This window comes from Tachypleus tridentatus, chromosome 2 (assembly GCF_004210375.1).
Source record: "Tachypleus tridentatus isolate NWPU-2018 chromosome 2, ASM421037v1, whole genome shotgun sequence".
NCBI classification, from domain to species: Eukaryota; Metazoa; Arthropoda; class Merostomata; order Xiphosura; family Limulidae; genus Tachypleus; species Tachypleus tridentatus.
Genome location: NC_134826.1, coordinates 24,881,846 through 24,899,411, shown reverse-complemented (window position 1 = coordinate 24,899,411; position 17,566 = coordinate 24,881,846). Strand labels below are relative to the sequence as shown.

General features: G+C 33.1%; 1 protein-coding gene across 1 annotated transcript in view; it reads left to right on the top strand.

The window, feature by feature from the left end:
* Positions 1–17,566, top strand: part of LOC143239687 (repulsive guidance molecule A-like) — a 37,676-nt gene that overhangs the window by 12,128 nt on the left and 7,982 nt on the right. The window lies entirely within an intron of this gene.

The window sequence follows — 17,566 nt, the reverse complement described above, 5'->3', positions numbered from 1 at the left end:
ACTGTTTTCATTTATCTTCATGTACAAGATGCAACATTAGAGCAGTATTTTCAATAGTTGAAATAGATACTAAGTCTAGAGAATAACAAAGGAAAAAATACAACTATAACAAAGTCAAAATAGTTTTCTGAACCAGATGTTATATTAAATTCAGAATAAATGAAATATTTTGAAAATTTCTGTATTAAGATGGTAGAAAATGCATATCTGCATATCACAACAACACAGAAAAGTGACCTTTCTACTCATAAAAATCCTGTCTTATTACTTACTATCATTCTTAATAGTTGTTTGAGAAAATATGTTTTTGAAGAAGAAAAGATAGTTAGTCACAAAAACTTCTTGACTACACTTTAAAATTTGTGCTTTTTTGAGCAGACAAGATCTTTTACTGTCAGGTTACTGATTACATGCAGTTGGTTTACTTGGTAGGATAAAAGTCACAAAAGTTGCTTGATTAATTTGAGAAAAATAACTAAGTACACTAGATCTGTGGCATGGAATGCTGCAAATAATGGCTGTTCAGATTTTTGTAGGATATAAGATGAATCTTGAAAACCACATTCTTATTCAGTGTCATAATAAAACTTGACATTTCTAATAAAGATCAAGTAATAATTAGTCATTGAATTGTTTTTGTTTGTTTTTGAATGAAACTACATGATGGCTGTCTGCACTAGCCATCCCTAATTTAACAGTGTAAGACTAGAGAGAAGGCAGCTAGTCTTCACCACCCACTGCCAATTCTTGGGCAACTATTTTATTAATGAATAGTGGGATGGGCCTTCACATTTTAATGCCCCCAAGACTGAAACGGTGAGCATATTTAGCATGATTGGAATTTAAACCCATGACCCTCGGATTTTGAGTCAAGCATTCTAACCACCTGGTCGTGCCAGGCTGTTCACTCAATTGAAGCATATTAAAATTTAGATTCACTAGATGCAGCTATTATCACTTCTTAAACTGGATCAGTAACTCCAAAAGTGTATTATTGCAACAAACTTCAAAGCAGATTAATTGTTAGTCCATTCAACCATTGTTTAAATGCTTTGAATTATCTATACACTGATAGTAAAAGTAACATTTGCAATTCTGTGCAATACCATTCTTTGCTAAATCAGTCCATTATAAACACACTGATTCCCATCTATTAATCCATTTTGACTCTTTTTCATTCATACTATATATTTTAGTATTTTCCATATTCTTAGTTCCTAACCCTCATAGGGGTTCAGCAATAACAAATTAAAATCTGAAGTAATTTTTTATTAATCACTATTATCCTAAGCCTTTTATAAAGAAAAGTGCCCAATGTGCTAATTTTGTAACTAAAGAATATACCCTAAACCTAGGTCTACAAACTTTCAAGTATTGCTTATTGTTACTTACCATCCTAATACCACTAAAGTTGTCTAAATCACTAGCTGAAATTTCAAAATCTTAACTCGTAACTCAACACTTACAAAAAAAAAATTTGAGGAATGCTCACTTTTTTGTTACACAAATGATGAAAATATCAAAATCATATTGGTCTTCAGTGTCATCCACAAATCGATCCCTAGTACCAACTCAGGTGCATCTTTATTGTCAGAAAATGATGTCTTGTCCTCTGTTATATTAACAACAAAATATCTGTATATCTCTCCAGTGGAAAATTACAAATACAATAGCCATTCATGTGCATTTAGAAAAACCTGATATATTGTATGATATTTTTTAAAAATATATCATGTATTGGTCAAAAAGGATACTCTTTAGAAGATAGTTCATGAAAAGAAATATGAGAAATAATAATATTTCAAAACCTACAGGTTAACATTTCAGTAACTATTCACTCTGCATTTCTAATGTTTCTGTATTTGGACTTCAATTTGCTTTCTCCAGTGCAATACAAAAAGAAAACCTGGGAAAATATTGGAATTTTAAGCATTATTAACTTTGGAATAATAGAAAAATGTTTATTCCTTTTAACACATCCACTTTCCCTTGTATATAGTACTTTCTCATAATGACCTTTGTTTTGTTTAGCCAGTTGTGTTCAATGGATGTTATTTTTCTTATTCATTGCCTTAAGGTTAGTTGGTATGTCAACTCCTTTTTATTAACCAAATTTGCTACCTTTGTATTTATTTCTTTAATTTTGTTTAATAAGCTTTATCTCAAATTTACTTTTTGTCATAATTTTACATTCAGTTCCCATATCTTTTATTGTTGTATGTTGCTTGACAGTTTTACTTCATACATTCTTCATCCTGTCATTGTTGATGAATTGTATTTAAAAGAATGTTATACTTTACTACTCAGAAAAACTTTGTTATTCATTTAAAGTTTCTTTCACCACCGTATAACTGTTTAAAACAAGTCAAGAGATGCAAATCTCGTATTCTGAAAGAAATTAAAAGTGGAGTAAAGAATTATAGCTTGAAACATTAGAGCTCTTATCTTGAGTTAAAGGGTAAATTATGTCTGAGTCTTTTATACTTTGAGTTCTGCATAAAAAATTGGGGTATGAATGGTGGCAAAAAAAACCCTCTATTAACTAACTAACTGTGATGCTACTATCACTACTAGAAGCAATCACTTCTGTGCCACAAAAATTTTTAAAAATGTGGTGGATGTAAAAGAAAGTTTATTTCAGTCTCATTTGAAGGACACTTGACTGTGGGTAGTTTTTAATGAAACACATTACCAGTAAAAATCAGCCTTCAAAATGTATTGTGAGATTTGTCAGAAATGCCTAACAATAACAGCTATTAACTTCACACCAGACAGGATTGCTTTCTTGAATAGATATGATCAGTTCATATTGAGCTAGCCAGAGCATAGGAATCTGACCAAACTTGCATAGTATGTGTTTTGTGTAAATTTAAGAGATCACAAAATCAGACAATGCTGTTCTCCATGTTCTACAAATCGGTCTTGGGGAGGCAACCACTTATAGTGCAGGTAATGCACAAATTGGAGATAGAAGAATTAATAATGTTGTTATTTAAATAGGGGAAATCTTTATCAGGCATGGAGTTCCTGTGCAGAGAAAGGCTTGTGAGGATGTATGAGACAATTACACAAATTGTAAGAAAGCCTCTGAATTTCTTAGATGTGAGACAGTAGTAGTCTATGTACATGACATCAAGGATACATTTTGTTCATCAAGAATCAACTCTGTTGTAGCTGACAAAGAATGCAAGATAATGTTGTAATTGAACAGAAAAGTGTACTAATAAGGGTTGTCAGTGGAGGAAGCCTTACATAATTAGGAGATTTTGTTCCACTGGAGCATGCACATGCATTAGGTTTCTTAGATGGTATTGTTTATGGCATTAAGAAACTGTCTTTGGTTTTCACAGATTTTAAGTCTTCTGAAGAACTAGATCTAACATTAATATCAGGTACTTTTAAAGGTGTAACTGTTATGATGATTTCCAAAAATGGTGTTGCAGCACAATTAAAAAAAGATAATTTTTACTCACTGTGTACCTCACAACTTTTAGTTGGCAATTCTAGATCCTTATATTATATTGCTAAGTTTGAAGAAACATTTGAAATGGATTTTCAAATTTTACTGGAATAACCCAAAAAGGGTAAAAAATGCAAAACATAACTGCAAGGGTTATAGATGAAAATATTGTATCTTTATGATGTGAAACAAGTGCAATGAGTTTCAAGTAAATCAGGAGCTTTTAAAGGCTGTGCAGCAAATTTTGTACATTTGTGTTTGCATTTAGGTTGAGTTAGCAGTGGCAGTGATGAGTCATCAACTTAGATAAGAAAGGTCCTCACTGAAGTCAATAGTATAAATTTTACCAAACCTCATAACAGCCTGAGAGATATCCTAGAGTCAGCAGCACGTGTTTCAGAATTCTTTCATTTTAGTGACACAACTGTTGATGCGTGTCCAGCCTATAGTGGAACAATGTGGAACTGAAGAATGACCCAGGCATATAGGTTTCTTAAGCTGTGTCACCATTAAGAAAGTTTGGGAACTGATTCAGCTGTGATAGAGTTGTCTGGTCACTGCCTCTCGGAAACCAGTTTGTTAAGTAATTGACAGACTGGTCAAATACACTAATGAAAGGTTTTCCAACTGCATGCTTGCTCTTGAATTAAGTGATTTTAAATACACACATTTGACAGAAAGAAAATAGTGAATGACTCAGTTTATATGGAAAATCTGAAATTTGACAAAAATCTTACTCTATTTGATCTCCTTTTTTAACAGAAGATAAGAAGGCAGAAATTATAGAATGAACTAAAAGAACACATGCAAAGTTTCAAGCACATAAATATACTATTTCTGTCTGCATAATCAACTTAACAGATCTCAACAGTATCCTGAAGCTGGTGTGAATGTTTACATTCATTAATAAAGACTTATTGTAAGATATGATGCCGCTTAGGATTTGAAGGGCCTGAGTTTGAGTATTATGACTCGAGAAAAGCTATTGAAGTAGTGGCTTACTTTTGTTGGAGCATGTGATCAGACACAAGAGCCACCATTCTTTGTAGCTGTTGTAGTGGCTGAAGCCTGTTGTAGTTTAAACGTTTTTAGTTTTTTTGTTTGTTTTTTTTAAACATGTCACACACAAAATTTAGATGCTGTCAGATTTGGTGAGAATACTGAGACTGTGTTTGCTTTCATACTATGTGAGTACAGAAATTTTAAAAGTTATTCATTCTTAACCCTAGGATGCCAGCTTGCTTACTTTAGTATATATATATTTAATTTGTATGCGGTCATAATGCTGGTATTCATTAAGTAAAAGCATATCATAAATAAAATATGTATTTAATTTGATTATTTTATAGAATGGTAATGGTATAAATTGATTTTTTACAGTGGCAGATAGATTTTTCAAGCATTTTTGTCCAGTGTAATAGAAGTGTATTTTCGAGTATATGTTATACACAATGAGTGTATCTTGTAGAAGGTCACAGCTGAAGAACTATCATAAAACTACTAAATTGGTATGAAATCAAGTATGAAAGTACTACAATATTATATGGGCAAACTACTCCTACTAAAAAACTACTATTTCCTCATATCCTGGCTTAGACACCTTCTAGTATTTTCCTGCAGCCCTGATCATTGAGTGGGTTGTCTAGCATGTTGGTCGTTTTAGAATAACTTAAACTCTAGGACATTTCTAGTGAGGTGGAATACAAGGAAGCTTCAAGTAGAGCTTAGAATTGTAATGTTGTTCTAAGCAAAGTTAAATTATAGCAATTGCCTAATGTTTGCAAGATTTGCTGTGATGTTAAAACCCATAGAAAATGTAGAATACAAAAAGTGTTAAAATGTTGTGCTTAGGAGTCATAATCTGAAACATTTTTTGTTGTGTTAACTGAATTTTGTTTCAAAAGGAAATACCTGTGTCTGATCTCTCATTATTTGGACAAGTTTTACCTACAACTATGCTGAGTAAATTTGATCAAATTTCCAATTAATATGTATTTAATAACTTACTTGTTGGTTTTAAGTGCATTGTATAATATCATACATATTTTTTATGATAATAGGCATACCGGTACCTGTTATCTCCTGCTTTGTAAACTACTTAACTGGCAATGTGACATTCCATTTTATATTGATTACTGAAATATAAAGTTTTCCATGTCATGGGAATATGCTCTTAACTATTTATTTGTGGTAATAATTTTGTCGTTTTGAATGTCATTTTCAAAAGTTACAGATGTGGCACAAAACCATGTTAAATACGTCAGCTTCACAGATGCAGTAGTGTCACATGTGTAAGGTAATAAAGAAAAACTATTGAGAAAAAAAAAGCCTTTTAATGTAGTCAGTGTTAAATGCCCCATGAGTACACGATATATTCTAGTGTTTTAAGCTAAAATTGTCTTCTAATGTAGTCAGTGTTAAATGCCCCATGAGTACACAATACATTCTAGTGTTTTAAGCTAAAATTGTCTTTTAATGTAGTCAGTGTTAAATGCCCCATGAGTACACAATATATTCTAGTGTTTTAAGCTAAAATTGTCTTTTCTCTCCCCTCTTTTTATTCAATAATATTGTATGTGATAACTTCACAACAAAAACATTTTGATATAAGTTAGCAGTTGGTCTTACAATTGCCCACTTCAAAAAGTGTACAAGTAAATATATTTTGAAGTTTGACCAAAAGTAAGTCTACCTATGTTAATTAACATGTAGAATTACAATATAAAGCAGTGTATTTCATAGATGTATAAGGTGTGATACTACTAGTAACATGAAAAAATATATACAACCACTTTAATTAAACTATTACAACTATAGTTTAATTCTAACATATCACTTTAACAATGATATGGAGACCATCAAGTAAAAAAAAAAAAAAACATCATGGATAACCTATACTATAATACATCTTATATGTATTTCCAAGTGTAGGACGAACATAGTTGAAAAACGTTTAATGGTTACCAAAATTAAAGGAAAGTGTTGTTTTTTTTCAGTTAATTGCTAGTTATTAATAAATTAATTTTTCGGATTGTGTTCTTTAACATCTTGGTACTTGTTTGTTGTGTAATATGTGGCAACCTGCTTTACCAGTAAACTAAACGAATATGAGAATCTCAAAAGCAAAAAAATAATGAGATTTTTATTCCACTCCTCTAATGTACGTGTGGTAGACTTATGAAAAATATGAAAGATCCCTTAATTTTCCTCAATGTAAAGCAAACTGAATCTAATTTCAGACCTCAGGCATAAAATATGGTAGTCTAGGTGTTTCATTCAACATTACTTTCGTTTATTAAGTATACATGTACCTCCCTCCGGCCGTAACAGTTAATCAGTAAATGTGAGACTATTGCACAGCTTTCACAGACTGTAAGCGATCCTTGTGTCGTGTTTGTCTGGACAACAGGCTCGTTATGTGTAACAACGAACCCTTTTAATAAGAAAGAACATCGCGGGCCAGGGACGTATCTTGACATACGCACGTACGATCGTGCGTAACATAGAAATATTGGGATACGAATTTTTTGTGATGTAAAGTACGAGTTATAAACTTTTATATGTGGCAAATGTAATTACATCTATTCAAATTATGGTACTAAACGTAAAAATAAGTTTGGTATCTTCCCGTTAAACACGTCGGTCATTGAGCACTGTTATTTGATCATTCTGTGTCATTTTCTTCTATTTAAAAAACGATTAATTCTCAGATCTTCGTGTCATATCTGTTTGTACTTTTAAACTGGCTGCCTTCTCCCAACAAAATTTACAAAATCAGATGTCCGTAAGCAAATTTTAACAATACTTTGTACCGCCTGTATAGGCAGAAAAAAGGCCATCAGAATGAGCCATTTCAGGTTTAAATTTCAAAACGCCAGACAGAGACTAGGAATATTAAATTCATGGTAAACTCCAACTTGTGATTGCTAGTAAAAAAAATATGTTTAAATATATGTGCATAGGCATCCACAGAACTTTATTCAGAGTTGAGGAGAGAAATTCTAAAGTGCCGTAACACGTATGAAATAGTGAATGACTATATAAAAGAAATCTCATTTTTGGGGGTAGTACCCCTTTTTTTGTACCTGTGGACGCTCATCTGTATGCGATATTTACACGTTTTGCCGTATGCCCAACTTAAAGAATTAAGAGCAACATTTGTGTTTGAAATGTAATAACGAAAACTGTCCAATCCAGAATTGAAAGGCCAGGTGGTTAAGGCACTCGACTCGTAATCTGAGGGTCGTGGGTTCGCATCCCCGTTGCACCAAACATGCTCACCCTTTCAGCCGTGGAGCCTCTATAATTTTAGGTCAATCCCACTATTCGTTGGTAAAAGAGTAGCCCAAGAGTTGGCGGTGGGTGGTGATGACTAGTTGCCTACCCTCTAGTCTTGCACTGCTAAATTATGGACGGCTAGCGCAGATAGCCCTCGAGTAGCTTTGTGCGAAAATCAAAACAAACCAAAATTGGACAATCTCAAAAACTGTAGTATTATTATAGTATTATATTTAGATCAGTGTAATAAACAGATAATTTTAACCAATTTATTCCATAAACAAAAACATTTTAATACTATGTGGTATAATTTAAACAACATTGATTTTATTATATGTCACTACCCACAAGGCTTTTCAAAAGCTAGTATACGTTCTTTTTGCTGGAAACTAAACCTGGGACTGGCGAGCATGGTTTGGTGCGACAGGAATTCGAACCCGCGACCTTCACTTGGGACAGTAAAGAATGATCTGATTGATAATTTGTATAAGTTGTATAGTAGTCTAATATTTGACTTACTGGCTGTTATGTAACAGATTGACTGTTACGTAAAACTGCACTTATGATAACGCACGAAAAAAAATTTAGTGTTTTTTTTTTTTAATTTCGCACAAAGCTACCCGAGGGCTATCAGCGTTAGCCGTCCCTAATTTAGCAATGTAAGACTAGAGGGAAGGCAGCTAGTCATCATCACTTACCGCCAACTTTTGGGCTACTTTTTTACTAACGAATAGTGGGATTGACTGTAACATTATAACGCCCCCACGGCTGAAAGGGCGCGAATGCTTCGTGCGACAGGGATTTGAACCCGTGACCCTCAGATTACGAGTAGAACGCCTTAAGCCACCGGGCCAGATGTTTAATGTATCAGACAATCATTTTTACCTTTATTGTGTATAATAATTCAATGCTTTTTGGTTTTTTTATAAAGAATTTTGACTCTGATCATATACATACACAGGTGCTGTCTAAATATTGGTTTAGTTACTTTATAAAATATTAAACTTATCTTTATGATTAAAACCAAAATTATATATATATATATTATACCAAGATGGTCACTGCTTTAGCATTCTCATGTCAATTCACTGGATGTCATATTTACAATATTTATTTTCTAAGACGTTTTGTGTTCCTGCGGGAAGGGAACATTTTATAGTAACTGTTACATTTCATTTCAATTCTCCATTTTTTATATGTAATTTGAAGGAAGTAAAATAGACAACAATGAAACCTAGCATGATAAACTTACCTATCCGTGATGAACTAGCATTATGTTTTACGTACAATTTAGAGGTTCAAACAACCCACTCAATAGAACTTTCCTTCTGGTGTATGTTTAATATGTGTGTAAGTATTGTTTGTACAACATAAACTATAAAACGGGGTTAGCTAGTAATTATAGCGTGCTGCGTAGATAACATCATATATATTAAGCTGGTCTCCATCTCGTGATCAAAATTTGATAGCCTATTCACCCGTTCTTCCGAGAATGAGTTTAGAAGCGATGTGAAACGGCGTTGTTTATAAAATACGGACGAAGTAGTGAATGAAGTTAAAGTTAGAAATGTGTCTAACCATACATACCGTATTGAATCGTACTATAAATACAACAAATTTAAGAAGGGAGGGTGTTTCTGAGAATTATCAAAAAATGGGTTCAATAATTCGATAACAAAATCAATTAGATTTTATTACAAATTATAAGCCCCTGGTGTCTCAGCGGTGAGTCTGAATGCTTATAACATCAACTGTGGCACAGCATGGATATAATCTCTTTTGTACCTAATAACAAACAAACAAACAAAGGTAATAGATATTTCTTCAATTTAACTGAGATAAGTGATGTAACTCATTTCTTTAGATGTAGGTATGCCAACAGAAAAATCAAAAAATGACCTCCAATATTGTACACGTATATATGTATGGTGTAAAAGCTACCAACTGATAAGTACCCAAATATAGAGAACAGTTTTTGTTGTTGTTGTTTTTAATCTGTTTGAGATTTGATACATTTATCTGGTATCTCAAAATACAGCGAGAACGCATTAAAACAAACCTCACACGATGAGAATGAAAACTGTTTGACCTTGGAGGCTGATATAAAGAAATGGGAGGAGAAGAGACATATGTTTTACACAATTTAAGTAGGCGAGGTCAGTTACGCTACATTTTGTGAGGAGAGGGGTGTTACAGTATAGGAGAGGATGAGTTAAGCAGTACAGACAGTTGATCATTTTTTGAGTTTAGAATGACCAGTTTTTGTTAAGATAAACAGTAAATACACGAGAGACTTATCTTTAATCATTTATAAACCGAATGACTGTATTTTAGTACTTATTGTTTAGTTTCGAAATATATGAATAAATTACAATGTCGTATTTTGATTTTAGTGGCAAAATGCTTCCTATATTACATTAGAAGTATTTACTAATAATTGTGTTATAGTTTACTATATTAACTTTTTTTTTAAATAAGTCATTAATAGTACAGACATTTAACCTAAAAGATACTCCAGAAAGTCAGCAGAATTTCTATATTTCTCTGTTCAAATATAATTTAATTTTCCGCATGTATTTGCATATTTCTTTTCGTGGATTTAGACTATCCCTAATCGCAGAATTCTGTCACACTTACTAAAGCGCTTAGGACTAAAGCTATTAGGACTTAGGTAAGTCCCAATAACGCATGCTCATGTTGCTGTATACGCATGTCACAGCAAAGGGTATAATAGGGAATTGTTATCTTCCAGACTTCATCATTATTTAATAGAAAATACCGACAGGAAGTAGGGGAATTTTTAAGAACTATTTTAGTCGCTATACATCGATGTTTCAGCGTCCATTGAATATTTTATACTGCTGTTTCCTATTCAGAGTTAATTTTAAACGAGGAGCGAATACCAGTACTTTTATACCAGTACTATAAGGTATACAATTGTCTTGATTTTTATTAAAGCTCGTGAATCTGTCAATACGCAACACAAGAAACTATATTATATTTAAATGGCTGCTACTGTAAACTCGATTTGTTTGTTTTTGTTCTAAAATTGTAACAACTTGAAACACGAGTACGTGTAAATTAAGAAACGTATATATACCATGTATAAACATTATGCATATCTTACTGACACATTTTATATTTTGTAAGCTGTGATATGACAACTGTTTAGACGAAGTTGTTTTTTTGTGCCGAATTTCCATACTCATTTTATGAGGATGATTGAATTTCACACAAAAATACTTGAGGGCTATCTGCAATAGTTGTCCCTAATCTTGAAAGGAAAGCAGCTGTTCAACCCCACTTACAGTCAGTTCGTTGGTTAATCTATGAAAATAGTGGGTTTTGACTGTCATTGTTATAACACGTCCGTGACCCTGAAATTGGGGTGATATTTTTTAGCTGTTGCGGGGTGCGAACCAAGGACATTCGAAGACACAATACAGAACACTTATCACTGCGCCACTTTCACCTTTGCAAATTTTATAGTGCAATCGAAACTGCACATAATTGTTTTAGTCAGTAACATTAATATTTACTCCTGTATATTGCAAAAAAACGTAACAAATGAAAACAACACGCTTAGTGTTATTAAAATGGCATTAAAAAAGTTCACCAAGGTTACTGTTGGATAAACAAGTGTTTAGTGTGTTACTGTTTATTTTGTGACTTCACATTTCAAGATTGTTTAGTTTTAAGACAGAAGTGTTGAAGATGGAGTATTTTAACAGTATTATTTGTGACATTTTGTTACGTAACACTGTACGAGTTGTACATTGTGTTTCAGATTACGTTGTTGTTTAGGCTTTTACTAATGTTGTCCAATCAAAGTAATTGTCTCCCAAATTCAATATTCTGCTATTTGAAACTCGTCACGTTTTGAAAGTCATAATGCTAATTCTATCTGTTTTGTTTTCTAAAAATTTTGTCAACGAATTTAACAAACTGAAACAGAACTCTTATAAGTGAAGAGTTTTTAAATTTATCGTTTATTTTTGTCTTCACAAAATGATCTGAAAGAAAGTAAAAAAAAAATTACTTCATTTTTACTTCATCAATTTGGAATATTAATTGGGTAGTAATGTCATTATATTCAATATATACAATTAAGTTTAATATGTAGGATAACTAAGTGATCATTCTAAAGTAAAATACAGTAAATTTAGCAACATAAAGGATAGTCAACTTGACAAAATTGTGAACACTGAGTTAGTGTTTAGTGCATGGGAGAAGGTTTGTGGTGTAAGATTGACTGACTGACTTTTATGTTGATGATTGTCACAGTCAAAATTATAGTTTCTCTTAATATTATGTAAACGTGGCCATGAGATTAAACATGACTGGTAATGGAAGAAGTAGTTTCAAGACTAGTACAATATTTGAAAAATTGATTTTTTTAAAGCTTAATGAATCCCCAGTATATAGTTGATATAATAAGTTCTGTAATGAAGAACTTATTTTGTTTATTTTATAAAATGTAATTTGAAGTTGAGTGTTGGTTGATTCGATATCCATGTTTTTTTCAGGAGTATTGGTGTTTTTTGGTTTTTACACTCATTAACATTTTCAGCAGCAAGGTATTATAAATCAGTGTAATTTGAGATGTAGGATTGGGTTCTTAAGAAATGATATTTAATTACATTTTTTCTTCATGAGTGATTATAAATCGGTTACTCAGTGTTTAATAGAAATTTAGATTTAAAAAATAGCTCTTTATATTGAGTTAATACTTTTATATTGAGAACTGATGTAAGTTTATTTATGATATAATACTAATTTAAAAGGTAAACATACACATTTTATATACATTGACTTTTCCAAAGTGAGACATGCTTTACATTTATTTGTGTATGTGTAATTCTGTGTGGGAAGAGGTTTAACATTGTAATTAGTAGGGTGTTATCTGTCATATACATGATTAAGGTAGCAGAATCATAATTTTAATGCATAACTTCAGTTTTGATTTAGGATTAAGCATCATGTGGGTAACAGTGATAGTATATACTTTTAACTATGGGAGAATCACTATTAAAAAAGACAAAGTCTGTAAGCTATATACTATGGACTGCATAATAACTGTGGGCAGAATCACTATTAAAAAAATCAGACAAGTGGAGTGCAAAATACATAAAGCAGTCACAGTTCAAGTGATAATCAGTATAAATAATTTAACACTATGGAGTGCAAAATACATAAAGTCTGTAATCTATATACTATGGAGTGCACAATACATAAAGCAGTTGCAGTTCAAGGGATAATCAGTATAAATAATCTAAGTTGTATACAAAGGAGTAAGTGGTAAAAAATAATAGACAACTCTATAAACTAGAATGAGAACTATTAATTAATCTTGGTGATTTTGTTGTCCTGGTAAGCAGTCTTCAGCCGCAATGAAACTAAGATTACATAAAAAAAAAAAATTATCAAAAATGAAAACTTTTAAGTATGCATTTAAAAATAATTCATGAACTAAATGTTAAAATGTGGTAAACATTTAAGTATTGCTATTAAAGTGGATCTACTTTTTCAATATCACTCATGTTCACTATAATTATATACCCAGTAATGAAACTATTGCCAGATACTGCAATTTACATTTTGATAAAACTATTCAAAGGACATCAGCTTAGTGTTAAACCACAAGCCTTTCAAAAACTGTACAAAGTCTTTTCACTGTCTGTAAACTTCAGCTTGAAAATTCACCTTTGTGTGTGTGTGTATATGTTTTTCTTATAGCAGAGCCATCTTGGGCTATCTGTAGTGTCCACAAAGTGGAATCAAACCCCTGATATTAGTGTTATAAATCTGAAATTTACCATTCTCACAGTGGGTGGGGGAACAGTTCACGTTTAAACAGATTAGTAGCACAGAACTTCATCAAAGATTAATCATGGTGAATGGACTTGCAGTAATTCCACTTTATTTTGCCTTACTTATGAAAACAGCAGTAGATTTAATGTTTGGAATTTCTGATGGCATATCAACTTCAAATACTTGTTTATTTTGTTGTCTTGCAAATTCAATTAGTATTAGTCTAAAAAGTGGTATACTAAAAGCTGCTGTAATAGTATTAGTCTAAAATATTATATATTGAAAGCTGTTCTGATAGTATTAATGTAAAATGATACCACTTTTGGCAATATATATCTTCTACAGATTTAGGTAACAGGTATGACGTTTGCAACCCACTTTTAACAATACAAGTTACATGCACTTCTAAATATTTATTAATCTGAAATAAACATAGATATTAAATATATAATATTAAATCTGTTACAAATAATATTAGTATTAAATGTGATATAATACTGAAAGGTGCTGTAATATTATTAGCCTGAAATATGGTATCGTAATGAAAACTGCTGTAGTAAAATGTGACTGGTCTGTAAAATGTGATATGGTATCGTAATGAAAACTGCTGTAGTAGTACTGGTCTAAAATGTGATATACTGGAAGTCACTATATTAGTATTAGTTTATTACTTGAAACTCAGCATTATGTTTCATAAAAAATATATCAAAATATTTTTCAACTCAGTCGTTCTGTGTTTCACATTTCATACGTTTTTATGACGATACCTTTTTTGAACACGTGCTACGTCACTTCCCCCCGAAAGTAACATTTTATTTACGTACTGCCTTTCTGAGATTTAGAGTTCATTAGAAGATACACCCTTGTGCAAATTAATAGAAACAAATGGTCATTTTACAATATTTTCATAATGGCGGCCGGTGTAGGCTCGCTGGACCTGCTGATTTCCTTTAATAGTCATTTTTTTTTTCACACAGACTGCGTCATTAGCTGTGTTTTGCGATATATGACGAAATTTTGTGGAATATTACGTCATTCGAAATTGCGTTAGAAGGGTAAGGAGACCAGTCAAAAAACAACTTTTTACCAACTCAGTGAAGAAAAAAACGGTATCAATGGGGTCTGAAATACAAGAACTGGACGCAAGAACAATGAAGGAAGGTGTTATTCAGTGATGAAACTAATTTCTTCGTACAGGGTCAAAGAAGTCTGCATGTTCGCAGATCTACAGGTGAGAAACTTCGAGAATCTCACATCAATCAGTTCGTAAAACATCCCTTGAAGAAGATGTATTGGGGCTTTTTCAGCTACTATGGCGTCGGAGACTTACATTACATATCGTAGAAGGTATGGTGCGAGGGCCACAGTACATCGAAGTTTTGCAGAGAAGAGTCGTTCCAGAATTGAAAAAGAGATTTCCAGATGGATCTGGCATTTTTCAGCAAGATCTGGCTCCGTGCCACACATCGAAACTTGTGAAACAACGCGAATAAAGGTGCTGGACTGGCCTGGAAATTCTCCGGACTTAAATCCTATTGAAAATCTTTGGGCGATTTGTAAAGAAAGACTTTGGGGAAAAGACTGTACTACGAAAGATAAGCTAATTAAGGCCATAATTGAGGTGTGGTACCGCGATCCAAAAATTAATAAAGATTGCAGTCAGCTCGTGGACTCGATGCCAAAGTGGATTAATGATCTTCTGAAATATAAAGGCGGTCATAGCATGTATTAATTTGCGAGTAATTTTTGGATTCTCAGAAATAAAACGCAAAAAATTAAAAAAATCGTAATTTTCCGTCTTGTTTCAATTAATTTGCACAATGGTGTAGGTTTAATAATCAGCACTTTGAAATTATAGACTAATTTTAATTATTATAAATTTTAGACAATGTATATAGTTTCGATTATAACCCTTCTTGAAATACCGTATAAAGAAATGCATATTAACTGGTAAAGTACGAGGTAGGTGTTTACATAAATATAATTTGCAAGGATTATTTATTGAATTTCGCGCAAAGCTATTCAAGGGTTATCTAAGCTAGCCGCCCCTAATTTATCAGTGTAAGATTAGAGGGAAGGCAACTAGTCATCACCATCTACCGCCTACTCTTGTGCTATTCTTTTACTAACGAATGGTGTGATTGACCGTCAAATTATAATGCCCCACGGCTGAAAGGGCGAGCATGTTTGGTGCGACCTGGATTCGAACCCGTGACCCTCGGATTACGAGTCGAACGCCTTAACCCACCTGGCCATATTAGGTCAACTTGCAAGGAAAGAACAGCGCCTGGAGACAACAGAATGCAGACGAGTAAGAAATGTTAAAAACAATGTTGCTGAGCAAGGACAGATATGAGATATTTATATTAAATTTATTAAATGGTCAGTTATACAAATGTATTATTTGACGCAAAATTACAAATATGTAGAGATATGTATTTAATGTTAGAGAAAGAAAATTATTACCAAATTAGCGTTCAAACGTCTATTTATTGAAAGATCGATCGCTTTTGGGATAGGCATGTAACAGTCCTTTTTGTCGCAAAATATTCATGTAATCACACCATGTGCTCATGACGAGAGTTTAGAATTTTCAAGATGGGATATTCTCCCTTGAACTCAATGACACTGAAAAACAAATTAATATGGATTAATTTGGGGTACATACCATTTAGAAAGAGACCTGAAATAAGTTAAGATGTGGTGAACATAGGTACGGCATCTTGTAACAGGTGACAACCCACATACGCAAAATTCAGTGGAAAAGCCATCTACATGTCCCAGAGAAGTGTACGAATCATAATCAAGAAGGGTCTCTGTTTGAAAACGAGGTTTACTGGCTGTGGGTTATTGATGGCTAAATTAATTTCAAAGATCGTACATTGAATGAAGATGACGATTACGAAGACAGAAAAAAACAACTGAAGTAATTATGATTAAGTAGCAGCAGTCAGCCATGAATAAATAGACCCGTTTAGAAGTTAATTTATTGATAAATTATTTTTCTCTCGCAACATTAAAAGACTGGATATATATGTGTTCATAATTTTAGTTTTACCTGTCTCTGCCGTAATTTCAAATTTGACTTAATATATTAATTTTATTACTTATTTCATATATATATTCATAGTAAGCAACATTTATTTACATTATACCGTCTGTACACACTTCATTCCTTGTAAATGCTATATAATCAAAAAACACCTTTTGGTGTGAAAGTTTGTTTTTTTTTAATTTCGCACAAAGCTACTCGAGTGATATCTGTGCTAGTCCCTAATTTAGCAGTGTAAGACGAGAGGGAAGGCAGCTAGTCATCACCACCCACCGCCAACTCTTGGGCTACTCTTTTACTAACGGATAGTGGGATTGACCGTCACATTATAACGCCCCCACGGCTGAAAGGGCGAGTATGTTTGACACGACGGGGATGCGAACCCGCAACCCTCAGATTGCGAGTCACACACCTTAACACGCTTGGCCATGCCGGGTCTAGGTGTGAAAGAAAAATGCGGCCAAAAAAGGATTGAACGTGTGATTTAGAGGAATGAAATAAAAATTTGTGACCAAACTGGTAGCTCCATTTATAGCTTTGATAATAATTTTACGGGACCGGCATGGTCTAACGCGTTAAAGCGTGCGACTCGTAATCTGAGTGTCGCTGGTTCGCATCCCCATCGCGCCAAACATGCTCGCCCTTCCAGCCGTGGGGGCGTTATAAATGTGACGGTAAATCCCACTATTCGTTGGTAAAAGGGTAGTCCAAGAGTTGGCGGTGAGTGGTGATGACTAGCTGCCTTCCCTCTAGTCTTACACTGCTAAATTAGAAACGGCTAGCGCAGATAGCCCTCGAGTAGCTTTGTGTGAAATTCAAAAAATAAAAAATAATTATTTTACAGCAGATATTCATTAATTAATTAGCTAGGCCACGTGTTTTGGTTTACCCATCATCATGCCCCAGGTTGATAACACACGCCAACAAGGAAGAAAGTGACACTGGACAGTAAGGAATATTGGCTT